Source organism: Adiantum capillus-veneris, chromosome 6, assembly GCF_014529385.1.
Source record: "Adiantum capillus-veneris isolate H3 chromosome 6, ASM1452938v2, whole genome shotgun sequence".
Taxonomy (NCBI): domain Eukaryota; kingdom Viridiplantae; phylum Streptophyta; class Polypodiopsida; order Polypodiales; family Pteridaceae; genus Adiantum; species Adiantum capillus-veneris.
Window position 1 is genome coordinate 143,692,580 of NC_140936.1, and position 18,963 is coordinate 143,711,542.

Sequence of the window (18,963 nt, forward strand, 5' to 3'; positions counted from 1 at the left end):
AACATGGTGTAGTAGGAGGTCCAATATAATCAAGAATAACATCATGATTTTTCACATTGTTGTCCATTTGCAACCATCTTGTTTACTTGTTCCAATCCAATCATAGTGTGTAGACTCCATTTAGAACGCACATGAGAATGCTAAACAAGATATCCCAACAAAGATGTACCTGAAAGTGCACCACTTTTCCCTTTTCATGAAGGTAACTTGCTGACATAACACATCAGCCAAGTGTTAGTCCTTTACTTGTTCTCAATTTTCACCAGTAAACAACCCCACCATAACTAGTGTTCAAGGTTGAGAACCTAACTTTTACGTGAAGAGACTAAACGTAATTGCCAACATGATTTATCTTATGGTAAGCAAAATCCAAGTAGAGCAATAAATACTAATTAATTGGACTGCTTAGTGCTAATGTACGCACTTTGCACATCCTTTAGCACAAGATTGTACTTTGTAATCTTCCTATCCCCTTGGATAACTGATAGTACTGAGGTGTGTTTCCCCCACAAATTACAGATAGTCTTCCCAGATGACTGGTAAACGGGGATCACAATATCATACAACATTGCTGAGGAATGAACAATGTGCGGAATAACCATCGTGGTTAACACAAAAAATCCACAAGTACCCAAACTGATCCATGACCTCTATTGGTGATTGGTAGACCCAAAAGTAATCTTATCGAGATACTGCACATAGAGTGCAAAATGATTCATAAGCAACAACTTGATGAATATGCATGCCATTCCAAATCATCTTTTGTTAAACACTAGGGCCCATAACACCTAGTGTGCATGCATTTAGTAAAAAATAGATCCAGACCTGTATATCCATGATCATTCTTGCCAATACTCATGGCAAATGTGATGTGTGTAGCACAGAGTAAAGAGGATTGTAAATAGTTATAAAAAGAAACAAAATACTTTCAGTTGCAATCATTTTCAAGCCTTGCTGAATTGTTTGAACCATAATAGAAGGTGAAACACTAATCACTTCGAGGGACAAACAATGAAACTTTTTCATTAACAACTCAGAGCCTTACTATATGTATAAACAACCATCTATAATGTTTTTTAGCAGTACTTGTACCTGAACAAGTCATTCTAAGTATCCAACAATTTTTGGCCACCGAAATTGCTCCTAATACGTCATGCTAAAAATGGTCTAGAAAACAAATTTGACCAGGACCTAGGGACCTTGTCGTGACACATACTTGAAATATTGGGCACAAGTGTTAGTCCCAGAGACTCATATTCGCCACATGTGGAATATGTCTCAACTAAGGATGTCTGAGAAAAGAACATCCTACAAGTACAAGATGCACTTGTGTGTGGAGGTAACTGCAAACACTCTACGGCGGGAGTGAGAGGGACCCTCATTAGCTTTGCTCCACACTAGCTAAACCGAACTCCTTGAGTTCCTAGAACATGTTGCATCCCATGTGCCAAATAAACCCTCCAAGTGGGTCTATAACTGCATAATGCAAAAACGTATTTTGGACACTACGGCCCTAAAATCTTGGCTCTTACATGACCTTGTCATCTCGTTGAAGAGAAACAAATGGATAACAACACCTTTTATGCATCCTACATAGAAAAAGCAAACCAAAAAACATAGTGTTCACTTATTTGTAGGCATCTGTCCAAATTTTCCACTTGCAAAGACCTAGGAGCACTAATTGAAACTTAGTAAAATGCAAGTAGTATTGCACATGATTGCACATGTAACCTTGCCAGTGCAATCTAGACCCCTTGGTTAAAGCAACATTGTCAAACCCCTTGGTTAAATGTTGCAGGAAAATTTCTCAACAAACAGCTTCGTGGCCTTTGTCCATGACCCCCCTTGGGTTTTCTCGTGGCATTTCATTACTTTGGAAGGTGAAATATTCCCACTACCCCTTGGCAGTTTGTGGACTTATTTCCGTAAAAATGCAAGTGTTAAGGTTCCAATAATGGACCATCAAACCTTACTAAGTGATTAATAATCATGCTCTAGGTCTTACCCCAATTTGTACTCATATAGGCACTCTTAGTGCAAATAGGAGCTCCATCAAAATTGGACACCCAAAAATCCATAATTGTGGTTTTGTGTGAACAATCGTGCTGTCAAAATTATGGCTTCATCCATACACCTTGGTAGAGATAAGCCCTTACGAGTTTGAGACGGTCAGAAATCAACTTGACTGTCACACGTAAAGTGTGTAATGCTAAAATAATGCCAAAAGAATATGTAATGGCAAGACCCTTTCTTGTCCATGATAAGTGATGGCTACTCTACTTAATAGAGTTGGTCAATCTTGAAAGCAATCACTGATGATTTACAAAAAGATGTTTCTTAGCCATTCCAAAATAAGTGGCAATAGATGGTGCTTAGCCCTTACTGGTACCGTGTTCACATAAAAAGATTTTAGTTAATTCATGCCTAGTTTCAATTTTCCCGGAGAGAAGTGGGAAAGAGAGAGAGAGAGAGAGAGAGAGAGAGAGAGAGAGAGAGAGAGAATGCTGGGCTGAGGAAATCCCCATATTTTAATTTTGTATGTCCTTGTCAAATGCTCTAGTGTAGACCGTGACTTTGTCATAGCTTATCCTATAAGTGTACATCAATGTAATTGTACTATGACCTTGTAGTTAGAGAGAGGTACCAAAAGGCATATCTTGACCCACTTACCTTGTATGTGATCATGATTTTATCAGGGTGGAGATGTATTGCATGTTTCCTATGAATAAACATAAAAGTAACATGTCTAAAAACAACAACAACTGAGCTCGTCCTTGACAGAGTAGCTAGTGCTATAGTGAAAGAGTATGCAATGATGGGTGTTGTGCATCCATCATACTAGTATGCCATGTAGACATATCAAAAAATAGAATGATAAGCCCTTAGCTTCAATGAAACTCTCAACCATGTGAACCTCTAGTATACGTGCCTGGCACGAGTATACTGGCATGGATACATAAAAATGCACCGTTGCATAGACTATGAGCTTATATCCATGTAGTACTGAAGATGTGGGCCATTATCATTCATCCAAAGTCCATCTGTAAGACTATGGCACATAAGAGAATCCGTGCTTCACATGAAGATAGGTAAAGTGCTTTGGTTGTGCAATTGCTTCGGATGGAGTCTACCCAAGCACTTTGCTTTTCACTACAGAGAGATCTTTTCCAAAAGAAAAATTAAAACATAGATAAGAACAAACATAACTTGAAACGTACTAACCTTGTTGCCCACTTATGGCGAGGTTTATGGTAGTCCGCTCAAAGCGGGCTCATAGCCATATGTGTTTCTTGAGTGAGATAGCTACGTACCCATGTGATTTAAAAACCTACAGACATCTTGGGAAGTTTCCCTAAGCTTGTATGCTATTAGCATATTCCAAATTGTGGGAACCGCTATGCCAAATGTCAAAAGGGAAGCCGTGTTCCATAGAAGTACTCATGCAATGTTATGGTGTTCATAACGAACACATACTCTTGCCAATTTACAATGGCATAACAAGAGAAGTTAACCTTGTTGAGCATTTACAAATAATCGACCTTGTCGAGTTGAACACTGTGTTGAAAAATAGAAAAATAGTGCAATAAAAGTGCCACATACCTGCTTGACTTGAATACTATTGTCCTTGACCATTCATACACGTCCATGGCATACCATAGTTATCAAGTACATGCTCAAGAAAAAAAAAGGAAATTGTGTACCTCATGAACGGCGCCTGCCAATGGACCTTTCCATCAGAAAAATGGAATGAGTTGCCAACAAGAATAAAACCAAGAAATGCTTTGCTGAATACCGTTGCCGTTTCTTGGCCTGTGACTTCATGCTCAACATCCTGGCTTATTGAGAAAGCCCTACCCGAACTTGCGATGAGTGGTAGGAAACTCTAACTTTGTAGGTTTTGAAGATCCCTGAAGATGGTATCGGGATCTGTATTCGCTATACTGAAGCCTTTCCATGACACCGGGTCCATGCCTTGCATGCATTCGATTTGTCACATGCATTGACAAACATCAAAAAATGAATCGTACAAGTCCGCTCTGAATGGTGAGAACATGTCGTTGTAGCCGCAATGCAACATCTGTCATGTTGTATGACCATCCATACCAAGCACCTTGTGAAGAAAAGCGGACTTGCAACCATGGAGCGTTGCCTTGTTGATGCGCAAATCATGATCAAGTGGCTAAGAGCTGTTGTAGCCAACCCAAAATTTTCAAATAATCAAAAAATTTATGTTGTACTATTATGACCTGCAACCCGTGTCGGCTTGTACCGCTCAACAAGACCTCGAGGGCTTGTTAAGATAGTATAGATATGGGGTGGGGTGGGAAAGCCTCCTTGGAAAGGGTGCCCAAATTTGGAACCCCAATGAAAAAAAACATGGCATGACGATGGCACGGTGTAGGGGCATAGCGAGAAGAAAAAAGGCATGCACGGTCCCGTTCATGGCGAACCCGAGCTCTACCTTGTGTCAAAAGCCACTAGCTGGGGCCTTGCAATCCTGACCAGTCCAACCCCTCTCGTTTGCATGCACCTCAACCTGCCCGCCTCCTCGGCACTAGCGGTCGTGCACACACCCTTCATTGTGATCCTCTTGCTTAGCTGCCTTGCACACCACGCCCCGCATGAGCATGCTAGACATGCAGGTCCTGCTCTTGCAAAACCTGAGAGAGAGAGAGAGAGAGAGAGAGAGAGAGAGAGAGAGAGAGAGAGAGAGAGAGAGAGAGAGAGAGAGAGAGAGAGAGAGAGAGAGAGAGAGAGAGAGAGGAAGAATCCCAAGAGAAGGAGGCCATGCCTCATCCTGAGATCAAGAGAGAAACTCAAAGAGTCCATTCTCTTCCATGTCTGCTCTCCTCCATGCTCTAATACCAGTGAAAGGCCGAGGGGAGATTCAATGTCGGATCCTCCTCCTAGCCAAACTATTATAGGAGGGCCCATGGCCCTTTTCCCTAACTGGATCTTCTGTCCACACCTTTAGTCCAGCCTTTGGCCTAAGTCCCTGACTCCCCTAGGGCGGGCCTTGCCCTAAGCCCTTGGCATGACACACAGAATGGTTTTTACAGGCAGGTTGAAAAGTGAAGAAGGACATTAGGTAGAACTATAGTCGTTGCCAAAAGAGGTCTATGATATCGCGGTAAAGCCCGAAATAGAATAAGCCAACAAAAGACTTGGACTCAAAGAATTCTATGACCAATAACCATGTGGTGTAGACTTTCAAAAATCCTATAAGCTCCTCTCTACAATCAAGGAAGACGGATGAGCCCAGATTACTCACCAGCAAGGGCAAAAGGTAGAAGTGGTAATTATGAAAGAGATAGTGGCCGAGGCTCTCAAATTGCCAAGAGATGGGATGACCATGAGGACTAGAGACAAAAAAGAGTAGGCACTTTCACCAAAGAGATTACTACGGCAACATTTGTTGATCTCATCCAAAAGCAAGTGGAAGAACCAACACGTCTATATCACCAACACTTCAACTTTATAACCAAAATACCACCAAGGTACACAACCCTCAATCATGCACTTGCAACTACATTCACACAAGTGTTAAAGTCAACAACCAAGCAACCCATTGATCGTGCACAGTATGTGCTATCCACGCTAAGGGTACCAAGAAAGAGGCTAGATAACCTATCTGGGAGCACCCAAGGTACTTACAGGAATAGCATACCATGCTCTCGACATGGCATACAATTTTTTTCTTGCCCCAGATGAGAATGCATGGATTGTGTCTGCACAGCCATCCCCTCAAGCCACAAGGTGCACAAAAAGAGTTTACAAATTTGATGAAGAGTCTATTGAAAACTCACACGAAGTGCATAGCAATGAAAGCTCAGACAACAAGTAAATAAGAGCCCGGATTGCAAAGATGAAAAGAGAAGTAGTGGCTACACATCAGGAAGAACCTAAGCAAAAGAGGGCGAGGTTTGAAAGGGAAAAAGAGACCTACAAAATAAGCCGCCAAGTTGCAGGCGAGGACCCAGGATGGTGTATTCCAAGAGATATAAAAAGGCCCTAGACCAAGAATCCTACCAGGAGAGAATCATAAGATCCCAAGGATTCTCTTGAAAGAATGTACGCAGAAGGAGAAGCGTTAAAGGTAAAAGAAGTTCAAGAAGCTGAAAGAAAAGCTAGAGAAGAGGTAGCCGAGCAAGAAAGACAAGTTGAAGCAACACAACAAAGTGAAGCCCAACCCAAACAGGGTGAGATGTCTCGCAAACCAGCATCACCTGCTACGAAACAACAAGACCACCCCATGCCAAGCCCTCCACCTTCACCAACACTTAGATCCCTGAGGAAGAGCAAACCAACAAAAAGGAGCTCAAACCAAAAGAAGCAGCAGGATTTGAACAACTGGCAGTAACTACTTCCGAGCAAGCCAAAGCAAAAGAGACAGAATCGCAAAGGACAGTCCTGAACCACAAGAAGCTACTAGTTTTGAGTAACCAAAGGCACAAGATACAGAGGCCACCCCGTCTACCACCACCCAGAAAGAAACGGCCGAGGCATCCACAAAGCCTCAAGAAGACAAAGCATCCAAGGCAACCACATAGCCACAAACAGAGGTAAAGGCCCTGCCGCAACTAGTAATTGCCACAGCCCACCCATGGAGCAACAAGAGACTACTGAAACATCTAGGCAACTCAAATAATAAGAATACTAGTAGACAAATGATGAATTAATTCTCCAAGTAAATGAATATGCCAAACAAATGTAGGAAACGATAGAGAAGATGCGATCAGCAGCACTTAGCTACAGTGCTAAGGCTAGAGAGTTGGAGATAGTGATAGATGCTCTACAAGGAGAACTAGAGGACATGATGAATGTCATCACAAATCTATAGAGACAAGTCTAGGAGTTGAAAGATGAAGCTAAATAACACCAGCTGGCTAGAGAAAAGCAACAAAAGAAAATGAAAGAGCTAGGTGAATTTCTCATGAAGTTAACAGATGCCTGTAAGACCAAAGGCGAACAATGTATTGAGGTTACCAACAAACTCTTAACTACAACTCTGTCAGTTCAAAAGATCCAAGTGCACCTCGACGTGGAAAATGCTTCACTACAATATTTAGAGCAGAGGATCAACTAGCATGCAACCTTCTTGCGGCAGATAAGAGAAAATCCCACAGTTGCCTCGATCAAAGTTACAGACGAAGTGTATAAAGAACTGGAAAACAAGAATAAAGATCTTGAGCTCGAGCTAAAGCTAGAGCAATCACAATGCAGAGACCTTGCATTAATGCGGGTACAAAGAGAAGAAGAGCTGCTGAAGGAGATAGTAGAGCTCAAGAAAATCAATCAGCTGCTGTGAGATGGATAGCAAGAAACGCAAGAAGAAGCATGTACTACAGAATAACCCCACATTGAAATTCCCGCAGTCTCTTTCACTGAGATGGAGACACAACCGGCAGAAGGGTTAGGTGGAGAAGACGACTTTCAGGTACCAATAACAGAAGGCGATCAAGTGCCAACGGTCCAGCTATCAAAAGCTGAAGAAGATTCAGTTAAGTAGCAGGTTGCTCAAGAAACGGATGAGCAATGGAAAGAATCATTGAATTGGGATTTGAGAGTTCTCCATTCAGTCACTGTTACTCAACTCATTCCCAACCAAATCAATGCACAATGGCATCAACAATCAGTACCATATCCCTTGATCAAGGTAGAGCTGCTACAGGTTAAGGAACAACTATATAAAGACATGCAAGCAGAAGGTGCAGATGAAGTCCACTCCAAGTGGAGAAAGAGATTTTTGAACAAGAATCCCAGATACTTGATTCTGTTCACAAGAGCACATGCAACACTTCAGAAAGACCCAAATTTTTTTCCTGTACAAAGAGTAAGGTCCTGGCAAGCACATGAGGCAATGACAAAGAAGCGGTCTACGTGGCTGAATTATCCGAGATTTCCAGGTCCATAAAAGGGAACGCCGATAGAGGAATACATGGTGAAAACCCTAATGGGTTCCATGGCATTCTTCAAAAGTCTCCCTGATCTTTCATGTGCTATGATCTAAACAAAATTCCAAATGCTGCTTACACGCATTGAAGTTTTTCACGAGCCAAAGTAAGTAAGAGCACCATGGATGTCCTTCTTCGAGGAAAATAAGGATCTATGCTACGACCTAAGAGTCCAACCTTTTGAAGAAGTCCTTTATGGCTTCTACGCCCACTGCATGTTCTTGCCATGTCATAATATGTTGATGTTTGAGGAAGCATTCCACAGAGAGTTTTTCACTTGGAAAACAAAGATTTTTGGGCCAGTGATCAACAACCTAGCTTCCAGATTCGTAGGCTACTCAGCCATCGAGCTCGAGAGCAGAGTCACCATGCAATTTTTGCAGGTACCAGACAAATAAATAAATATCAAATATGAAAAAGCTTTGCATGAACTTAATGATTGCCATCCCAGCCGTCAACCCAAAGATTATTTCAGCCCATAAAGTTGTCTCAAGGAACAACACAGGCGAGGAGGGGGGGAATGTAGAAGTAAGGTAACTCAGATACCATTTTTTGGAGCTCTCATTGTTAAAACATTATTATTTTGATGAATCGGGAATATTGGAGCTCCTATTTTCCGGCTTAACTTTGTAATTGATGAGCGAGGGCTACAAGCTTCCAGATTGTATCAACCTGTCTTTACCTATCTTTAGTTAGAGCTCCCAGATTATTAGTTTTGACCACCAAAAACCATTGCTAAGGTATAAAAGCCAATTTTGTAAGTTTATCAAGTTTTGGATAATGAAATACATAGCGTGAGCTAACGGTGCTCACTTTTCTCCTTCTCACGCTTCATACTAGCTCCCTCCCCGGTTGTCACATTACAGTTGCGTCTGTTGCATTGCAACCGCAGGTAAGAGATCTACACATTGACGTAAGGATTTCATGATATTTTGTAGCTTTTGGCATTGCCAACTTGCAGCCTAATTTCATCATAAGAAGGAATTTACACTTCAAAATCAAAAACTAAGTATAGGCGGGGTATTGGGGCATCATTGTAAGCATTAAGATGCATTCGGGTTCGAAAATGACTAGGTTAAAAATCCACTGCTATTGATTATCGTGATTTTTACACTTGACCTAAAGTGAGATTTGAGAACATAAGCATGTGTGCTTAGGCTTATAAACATTTCCTAGAAGTTTTGTACATTTGGATGTCATGTGATGTTGTAACGGATGTGATTTGTTTGCCGATGAGAGATTAGCTTTTGGTGATTTCAGCCACTTGAGTGTAGCTTGAGTTAGATGCGAGTTGTTTGTTGTTTTTCAAGATTTTGACAACCTCTTGTAGCCTCTATTCTTGTAGCCTCTATGAACTAGTCAAGTCAGCTTCGTCCCATGGATTGACAATTTAATCGTAGTTCTTGCTACATCTGCAATAAGATAGGAGTGAGGTTAGACACCCGTCCCACAGAGTTGTATCAAGCTCAAGTGGATCAGAAATGAAACTAGTAGCTCCAATGAATACTGTAACGAGAGCACAAGCCCAGGAAGCAGCAAGGAATATACCTATGAGAGACAAAAACATGTCACCCAGCCAATCGAGATAGAGAATTTGTTGGTTAGGACCCCAAGAAATCCTGGAAGGCAAAAAGGGACAAGATGAAAGCCAGAAGGATAAAAGAAAAATCAGCCTTAAAAACTAGATTCTAGCAAACCGAAGAACATTTGAGAATAGAAAGGGACCATAAAGAAAATATTGTTGTAGCAAAACCATCAGGAATACCCTCTAAGGTTCGCTCTTGGTGGAAAAAGTCTTTGGGCCATTATAAATCTTTGTGTTCCTTGAAAAAACTCGTTGGTGCAATGACGATGGAAGCTTCATGCACCAAATTATTCTTGATAAACACACCTAGTGTCCCTAGCGTGAATCCCAAGACCTCACACACCTTCAAAAACGGTGAGAGCTAGAAGTGAATGAGGAAATATTGAGATGAAGAAGATGTATCTTACGAGAAAGAAATATTCTCCTCACATAATCACTCTAATGGCATAGCTTAGCTTAGTAATTAGCATGGTAGAGGAGATGAGCATGCCATTGAAGCTTGGATCTTGGTTGGATTTGCATTCCATAGCCAAGAGTTGTGGGTGTAGACCTCTACTTCTCAATGCTTGGAGAAGGAGATCGAGTTCTTGATCTCAACACATAAGTTGTGTGTGTGTGTAGCAAAGGGAGTTAGACTAAAAATGCCAACTCTCTCTCTCTCTCTCTCTCTCTCTCTCTCTCTCTCTCTCTCTCTCTCTCTCTCTCTCTCTCTCTCTCTCTCTCTCTCTCTCTCTCTCTCTCTCCCTCTCTCTCCTTAATCGATCCCTCTTGATTTTTTATCTTGCTGGCTTTCCATTGGCTCCTGCAAGGCTTAGCCAATAATAAATAAGGAGAATATTCAATAGCATTGTGACATGTGTCCCCCTTTCCCCTTTTGTGAGAGTTTTAGGTAATTAAATAATTTTTTAAACTCTTATTGGACCTTTTGGTCTTCTGGCCAATAAGAATCAAGGAAGCCATTAGGCTGATGGATGCTCATTGGACCCCTTGGTAGACTCTCCAATAGTCTTCTAGGGAGCTTAATTTCTATTGGTTCTTTTATCAAGTATATTTTAATTGATTAGACTAATTTTACTCTAGCTTGATTCTCATTGTTACACCTCTATGGCCATCCAATAGGATGTAAGTGGAGATTGGGGACAAATGGGATAGGAGCCTGTCATGTGTCCATTCTTAGCTTTGATGAGAGCTCGGGTGTGTGTGTGTGTGTGTGTTTTCTCTCTCATCCCCTACCATTAGGGCTTTCCCCCTCCTTCCTAGGGATGTGAGAAGACTTTTTAGTCTTTCCATAACCATCCAATATTTTCCACCTTTTGCCATTGGACTTCTTAGTTAATTTTTGGAAGCTTAGCCTATGGAAATCTTAATGGAGCTGAACCTTAGGTCTTTTAAGCCCCATTGGAGCACCCTAATATTTTGCAAAATTTCCCCCTTTGGATCCCTGTTTTCCTCCTCTGGATCCCTGCTAAGACTGGTCTAGTAGCCTTACCAGTATTCTAGCTTTTACTCCCCTGGTACTTCCCCATATTAAATGATCAATTTAACAAAAGAAAAATTATTTGGGGGAATTATCTATTAGCTTTTATGACATTACCTCTCTCTTGAAATCATAGGAATCCTCGACTATGAGGTAGAGAAGATAAATCCTAGTCATTATTCTGTTTGCTAGCGGGTAGAGGATCCCTATTTTACCCTACAACACCATTCCAAAATGGATGATTAGTCCATTTGGTGCTTGAGAGCCTTAGCTTCCGCAAGCATGTCTGCACATTAGTCTGTATCAATCTTCCATATTAGAGTGACAAAGTATACTTGGTGTTCGGGAGACGTCGATTCCACAAACATGATCCTAAGCATGCATACTTATTATGTTATAGAAATGATATTTTATGATTTATTGCAGATGACAGGTGGAAAAGACTAGACCGAGCTAGGCCTATGCGAATGGATATATATGTATATTGTACATTTTATTATTCAAGTGCTCTTTATGAGCTTTGGCCATTTATGACCGGCCGGCCAGTTTGTAACCAATTTGACCATTCAAGAAATCTATAAATGAAATACGTGCAAGAGGGAAATGGTCACTCTTGCACGGGGGGAGATTGAACCCAGTGCTCGTGTCTGTTCTTCTCTTCTCTTCTCTTATCTCTTGCCGTGGTAGCGTAGCACTCCACTCTAAGAGGTGTGCCTACACGTGCACTGTCTTACTCTTTGTCTCTCCCTGTTCGTGTATAGCTTGGATTATGCGCTGTGTGATTCGAGGTATGCATATTTGTTCATTTCATGGCTTGTAGTATATTGTTTTTGCTATATAGCAGGGCTCGCGATGCTTTCGTCTGTAGCAGTGGTATCAGAGCACAGACCATCGCTCTTGGCAAGATACGGATTGTAGGAAGGAAGAACGTCACAAATTTGGAGCTAAGTACTTTTTAATTACTCATTTTTATTAATAATGATTTGCATGCATGTATTAAGTAACTATTGCAATATGTATTTTACCTTGAGTGCTTACACGCATGTTGGAAAAGGTAGGTGTCTGAACATAAGAAATTTCCAAGTTGCAATAGGTTCGCATATAATTGCCAAGGTATGGAGATGTCAATAGAAGAAAGGGAAGAACATTATCATATTGTATGTAGGTATTAGATTAGATAGGAAAATTGCAATGTTCTATGATATCATCGAGCCATGAACACTCAGATTAGGAGCTGTATTAACATTAGCAGCATGGGAACAATACACCAAATAATAATTAAGGATTTCAAAGGATTACGAGGAATCAAATTAACACAAAAAAATTTCTGAAGAAAAAAAATATATGGATATAAGCCAGGGGAAACAATGGCACTGATTCGTGGGGTGGTGTCTGTGTCAAAGGACAGTAGTCGTGGGAAACTATCCAATAGTAGACTAGTGCTCCATCATTTACAAATTAGGTGGATCTTGGGTCTCATCAAACAGTTAATCGGTGGACGCTCTGTTGACAAAATGAGCAACGAGTCGAAGCATGGCGCTAATGATGGCAATCGAACATTAACGTTGGTCAATAGCAAATGAAAGCCAAACAGATTTTGCTCTAGGCAGCGGCGATTTAGTAACCTCATGAACTCACTATGCTCAAGCTTGAAGCATTAAGTGTTTGTGAGTACAGGCGAGCACTCTCTCTCTCTCTCTCTCTCTCGTGGCAGACCAAATCTTACTCCCTGACTCCAACTCCATGCAGCGGTTCTCTTTCTCTCTCTCTTTGGCCCACTAGCGGTCTCTCTAAACTCTCCCATGCCCATGCAAGCCACGAGCTCTCTCTCTCTTTGGATGGTCACTTGCTCACCAAGAGTGCTCATCACTTACGTGCGGCAGTGAATCTCTCTCTCTCCACTTCCTCAGTCTGCATGCAACTAAGGCCGCCAGAACACCAGTCAAAACTGAGACAATTAATTACAGCCAATGAAACTCTTTTACTGAGTTGCATGCAACCCGCCAACTCCAATCTCTCTTTTTCTCCCTAACTCCAGTCGCCATCCACCCTAGTCTTATACCGTTGTTGTTCTCTCCCTCCACTCCAACTTGACAGCCACTGTACTTGTCCATCCACTGTACTTGTCTCCCACTGTACTGGTTTCGTGACTCTCCCTCTCGTTCCTAGACCACCCAACCAACCCACCCATGCAGTCGTGAGCTGCCCACAATCATGACCACCTATCACATGATACGCATGCCCGTTCCCACACCCACACAACAACGGCCATCTCTCTGGTCTACCTCTCTGATTTGTCTCTCTCTCTCTTCAGCCCCACCAATCACCTTCTCTCTCTCTCTCGTCAACTGACAGCTACACAGCACATAACACCACTACACCCTCTCGAGTTTTGTTATTATCTTGAAATGGTATCTTCAAAGAGTTTTGGCCTTCCTCGACGATTTGAAAGGCTTCTTGACAACCAGCTTGAGGCTATGTTTCCTCCTAGAGTGCACCTTGCTCGGAGAACGATCAGACGAAGAGGAGCCCAATAGCCTCTCTGCATGGTATAGTGACGAGAATGCCCAACATATACTGCTAAGCAATCCTCTTCACCCTGCCCTTCATTGACACCATGCATGGTGGTCATCTACGCCTTCGTTTGCAGCGTTAATCCCTTGCCCTAGTGGGTGTAGTCCAAGGTGACAATGAACGTCGACGCAGCTCTCGGTAAGCCGGGGTTTGGGGAGCAAATGGCGGTGCTAGATCGACTTGAAGCACACTGGTGTAGCTTTGACTCCCTACTTCTAGATTTCCAATCCTACCTCCTCAGCAACCAGCAGCCAACAGGCTGCAATGACCCTCATCATCTCATCAAGCACCCATGGATCTTCCTGCGCTACCTAACATGGGATAACAACAATAAGGCCACTACTCCTATATCTGCTACATCTCTCTATCCCTGTTCTCAAGCCATGCCTGCAGAGAAATAATGACCCACCACTAGGGCTCTCAAAGCGAGGATGGGAATTGGTGCAAAGTAGGCCTGCAAAGGCTTCACAAAAGGTTAGGCAATGACATGATCACATTTTGCCCTTCGCCTATAATGTCGGAGGAGCATTCTATTACTGCTTGTGCGGTTGTAGCTCAAGCCTGTACCTCTAATATACACTATTTTTAGGGCTTGCTTTTCTTTGCATGGTTTTCTTCTCTTGTTATATCAGACGCATTGGCGTAGACGTCCACAAGACTATATAACCATTATCCCTTTATAAACTTTAAGCATTATTATTTAAAGGGCTTCCAAAAGATGAACCCTTCATTGTGTAGCATACAATAGCCTTTCGGACATCACCGGGCTGTCAAGCATATTCGGACATCGACAACGATCCTCAGTGACCAACTTCTTGTGATAAACGTCGCCTGCCAACCATCCCGGGCATTGAGATGATCATGATGATGACGATTTTAGTGTGATGTTTTCAGGTTTTTTCTTTTTTCATTTAAGTTTTTCACTTTCCTTGATTTTATTTTAGTACCCAAACATTGGTTTAGATCCACAAGGATTGTATCAGCTTGGACTCAGAGGAAATTTTGGCATTTTGAATCCTATTAATATAACATTTCATTTAATTTCTTTCTCTATCTCTCTCTCCACATTGATGATGCATAACAAATTACCCTCTCTCTTACCTACACGCCCACAAGCTTTGTACAAGACCCAATAATATACTCGTGTAGGTTTACGATCAATGCAATTTGACCATTGAAAAGCCTTCTTATCAATCATGTGTATGTGTTGCTAACAAAAGGTAGGAAAAATATCTGGTAGATTGACCCCATAAGGCAAGAAATCATGTTTCATTTGGTATCGCTTTGCAGATTACAATGAGACTTATCATGTCTCGTCTCGAGGGATACTCGACTTGTTATTCGACTATCCGTGCTCACCCAGATCTAACACAAATAATAATAAATCAATCTTATTAGTATGTCGTTGTTGTGATTTTGTTTTAGCTGTAATATTCAAGATTTCCTAGTGAATGTAGTCACAAATTGAACACCATTTTCTAGTCCTTGGTAAGTTCTAATTGTTTGTGCTAGTGAGTCTATGGTATATCACAACATATTTGCTGACCTTCAACCAAAAAAAAAAATTTGCAATGAAATAACGATCAAATATGACCATGGTAAGGCTTTACTAAAGCTTTTAAACGTAAAGTTATTATCTTTGATGGGCACAAATACTCATTTTCTATTACATTTTGTTACAAATGATAGTCCAAAACTTCTTATCATTGTTATATTTCTAAATTTCAATGGATTGCTTTGATAGAGCTTGCCAAAGTATACACAATTGTCATTATTTATTTCACGATTCAAAAGCTACAGGTAGTGACACTGCTAACTTTTCAACCTCAATCCTTGCCCAGTACCATAGACCACCCTCTCGAGCAAGATAAGTTCTTTCCTACTTTTATATGTCAAGGTCTACATTTGTACAGAAAGAACCAAGACTCGTGGACTTAGAAGGTTCATTGAATACTTCTTGGTTATTTGTAGGTGAAGTATTCAATGATTCAAAGTGGTGCTTTTACTCATGGCCCAGACTACTTGGTTATTTTGTGGGAGGAGTATTAAAAAGGAAATTGGAAATAAGTATTTACTTTTGGAACCTCCAAGGAATGCAGCCTGCATTTTGTGGAGCGTATGGTTGTACAAGGCCTCTTTATCTCATGGCCCATATCTTTTTAGGTTATTTGTGGGAGGAGTGATGAGGGAGTTGTTGAATACCTCATGGCTGGGACCTAGATGGTTATATGTGCGGGAGTGTTCATCGGCCACTTTATGTTTCTCTATCTTGCACCATGCATATGTAAGTGTCTGTGTTGCAACGTGATGTGCAATATTCCTACTTGCATGGGTATGCAACTTTAGTGCATCAAGACATCCGTTATAGAGCAATGCTATCTGTTTGGGATGGATAATTTTGCTACACCAAAATATCAAGAGCTTTGATATGGAAAACTGAATGACCCTCCGATATTTTTGAGCTAACTTGAGTTGTCCAGCAGTTATAATTGTGAACGATCTCTCTTCTTTCAAGAAGGGTGGATGTCACAAAGTGCTGACGTGTCAAGCCAGAGAAGTCTCGGAGGGTTAGGGCTCCCTGAGCCTAACCTTAGCCAACCTAGAGATCCTGGTCGAGGGGCCTAAAGTTGAGCAGAAGCAAAACAAGATGGATTCTTCACCAACTTATAGGTCCTCGTCGAGTGGCCTATTATTAAAACAGGGTTAGGATTAAAATCCTAAGCCCCAACAACTTATGGGACCCCTGTTGATGGGGCCTAAAAGTGAAGCATGCACACACACACACACACACACACACAATCTAACTTGATTAAAGGGATGGTGACATGGTAGTTGTTACAAGCTTGGACACTCCAAGTGAGAAATTAATAGCAACACACGAACAAAAACTTCAAAATCATTGAACTTTTCTAGAGAGAGAGTCGACACGGCATGCCAGAGTTCCACGCCCAGAAGCACTGGCCCCAAAGATTGATGCCCCTTTCAACATTTCTTTATTATTTCTCACATCAAGGTACAACTCTAGAGAGTCCTCTGTTCTCTTACTCTACGTCTACAGGGGAAGGCCCCTAGGGTCCTTATAGACAATACAAGGGATGCCCAAAAGCAAAGACCCAAAAGCAATCAGCCATTCAACCCCAAAAGCATTGCTCCCAAAATTAGCGTTGAAATCAGCTAGCACAATTTTCAAGACGGGCGTCTATCTTTGGGAGTTACTTGGTAGCTTTATGAGACATCATATAGAGAACTTGCCATAGTTCGTGGGCATTCCAAGGACATATCTATCTTTATCTCCCATTCGGCATTGCTCTAGCCAATCTTCTCACGTAGGGGCAGCATAGGCTAGCAAATTGTAATGGAAATGGCCTATGACCTTTGAGAATAGCGGAGTTAAGAGAATTAGAGTGAACATTTTTGTGAGATTACTTTGAGAACATAGCGGGTGAACTTAATTGATGGTAGCAACATAATCATAGTACTTAATTAACTTGGCATAATCAATAATTTTGCAAGAGAGAGAGTATTAAAGAACATGATAATTGTTGAGGACCAGATTTACTTGGAGCATGTCCCCCCAGAAGAATCATCCATAGGAAAAAGAAATAGTTCCTCATTTATCATCACTCTTCTTGCTTAGCATAGCATAATAGCATAATATTGAAGATGAAGAAGATGGAAAGCTTAAGCATTGAAGCATGGCTCTTGGTTGGATTTGCATTCCATAGCCAAGAGTGTTGGTGTAGGCTCTCAACTTCTCAACAAGCTTGGAGAAGGAGATGGAGCTATTGCACTTTTCACTTCACACAAGAGAGTGTGTGTGTGTGTGTGTGAGGGGGAGAGTATACCCCCTCTCATGCTTGGTCCACCTCTCTCTCTCTCTCTCCCTCTCTTTTGTATTAGTTAATTAAATCATTTGGACATGTGTCCTCTTTTTCCTCTTTGAGAGAAAGAACTCAATTATTTATTTTTATGCATCTAAATTCTCATTGGACCCCTCTAAAGTTAAGCCTATCCAAGATTCAAGCACATCATGAGGGCCAAATGGGGAGGATCTTGACATGTGTCTTTTATGCTTCGTAATATATCATGTTTGAATTGAACACTTCAAGCACTTTAGTCATTTAAGCATGAAAATCATTTATTCCTCTTGAGAGATCATGTTTGAATTGAACACTTCAAGAACCTTAGTGATTTAAGCATGAGAAGCAAATCACGCTTGGACAAGGTTTACACAAACACCTCAATCACCTTAGTTAGCACAACAAGCACTCATACTTGGGTAGGATTCCCACGTCAAGGTCAACTCTATCTTGCCTAAGGTCAAAGGAATTTTCAACACCAACTTTTGGAAGTCTTTAAAGAAGCTAACCCTAAGGTATTTAAGCTCCATTAGGTAGAATTTCTCTCTAACATACCATCTCTCATTTGGACCCTTTAACCTTGGCCCCATGTTGAGACAAATCCATAAGCACATGTCTATATTCTAACCCTTGTTTCCATTTATTCTCCCACATTAAATGATCAATTAAATATGAGAAAATAATTTGGGTTGGTTAGATATTAGATTTTATGATATTACCTCTCTCTTGAAATCATAGTCGTCCTCGACTATAAGGTAGAAGAGATAAAGTCTTAGTCATTAGTCTATGTTTCTTAGCGGCGGGTAGAGGATCCCTTTTCACCCTACAACATCATTCCAGAATGGATCACTAGTCCATTTGGTGCTTGGGAGACGTACCTGTCGCAAGCATATCTACTCTTTATTCCATATCATACTCCCCAAGTAAAGTGACAAATTATATTGGTGTTTGAGTGACGTCGTCATCACAAACATGATTCTAAGCATGCATACTATTTAAATTTGTACACAAAATAAGATTAGTCTTATAAGACAAAAACATTGTTCATTTAGAAAGCATTTACGTTTGCTTACTCTAGTGTAGCATTGTAAGCATTGAACCTTCATTGTAAGCATTGACAAGGTTCATACTATCCGTAAGATGTATTCGTTGCATCGATCTAGCATCTTTGAAAGGATAATTTTTGAACTTAATAAGATACCGTTGGATAATATTACCATGCCATAGTATATTGTTTTCATGCCAAAGGATAGCTTCGGGTTGTAGCACCTCTTCTTGGTGTTGATAGTGATGGGGGCTTTTCACAAGCCAAGCTCCCATACCCGTCTTCTCTCGTCCCCACCCCATGAAAACCCCCTCTTAGGGAGGGAGTGATAAAAGGCATTGGAAAAAAGTAAGAAAAAAAATAAAGTATGATTATGTAAATATATAAGAAAGGTAAAATAGGCCACCTCATGCCTGCGCGGCAGCCCATCCCCTCCTTTTTCTTCACTTTTGCCCCGCCGGGTGTTC